At 35.3% G+C, this 859-nt stretch overlaps 1 protein-coding gene and 1 long non-coding RNA gene across 2 annotated transcripts in view; one reads left to right on the top strand and one right to left on the bottom strand.

The window, feature by feature from the left end:
• The window catches only part of LOC116696120 (uncharacterized), a 13571-nt gene that overhangs the window by 278 nt on the left and 12434 nt on the right, over positions 1–859 (top strand). The window lies entirely within an intron of this gene.
• Positions 1–859, bottom strand: part of spata6 (spermatogenesis associated 6) — a 23616-nt gene that overhangs the window by 19207 nt on the left and 3550 nt on the right.

Genomic DNA, 859 nt, shown 5'->3' with positions numbered 1-859 from the left:
TGGAATTGTTGGGTCTTTGTAAATTATAGAATGTGGTCGATACCTACTTTATTTGTAAAGTGTCATGAGATAACTCTTGTTATGAATTTATCTTATAAATAAAACTGAATTGAATGAAATAGGTAAGGAGAGAAAAGGATGAAGTAAGAAGAGGAGGGAAAAGCAAAAATGACAGAATGGAGAGTAATTCACTGTGTAGCAAAGACAGTGTACCTTTATGTCATGTGCACAGACAGAGATTAGGAGGAGGCTTGCTCAAAGTGACACATGTAATATTGGTGTCAATCAAGCCGTTTCACATGGTGAGCACAATATGGGGTCTGACATCCCTCCTTTAACTAATTCAGCAGTGTGCAGTAGCTCAAATACCTTTGCAAGCATGAAATCCAGTACATGTGATACACCAGGGCCCATATTTATCAAACTGTTTTACAGAACATTTTTGGTTTTAAGTGAAGATAAAAGTAAATCTCCTTCACTATTACACCTTCTTGAAAATTTAAAAAACAAAAGCTAACAAATTTCTTACGACTTGAAAAGGCTCCTAAGTGAAGGAACGCTCTAGAGGTCTCTTAAGTTGTTTAAGAGTAGATCTTAGATGACTGCAGTACAAAAACAGAGGCAAGTACACCTCTGTTAGCTGAAGCAGTAAAAGTAGTAGTTATACAGTAGTTTTGGTCTAATAATCTAAAAATAACATCTGACATGAACTATTTTTGAAAACATTTTCCATGCATCTTTATTGTCCGTAAATGTCAATGCAGTACTAAATTGTCCTTACTATAAGATTTCTATACTATAAGATTTTTACACACACACACACACACACACACACACACACACACACACACACACACAC

This window comes from Etheostoma spectabile, chromosome 9 (genome assembly GCF_008692095.1).
Source record: "Etheostoma spectabile isolate EspeVRDwgs_2016 chromosome 9, UIUC_Espe_1.0, whole genome shotgun sequence".
In the NCBI taxonomy this organism is placed as follows: Eukaryota; Metazoa; Chordata; class Actinopteri; order Perciformes; family Percidae; genus Etheostoma; species Etheostoma spectabile.
The sequence above is the reverse complement of the archived record's forward strand: the minus strand, read 5'-3'. Positions and strand labels throughout refer to the sequence as shown.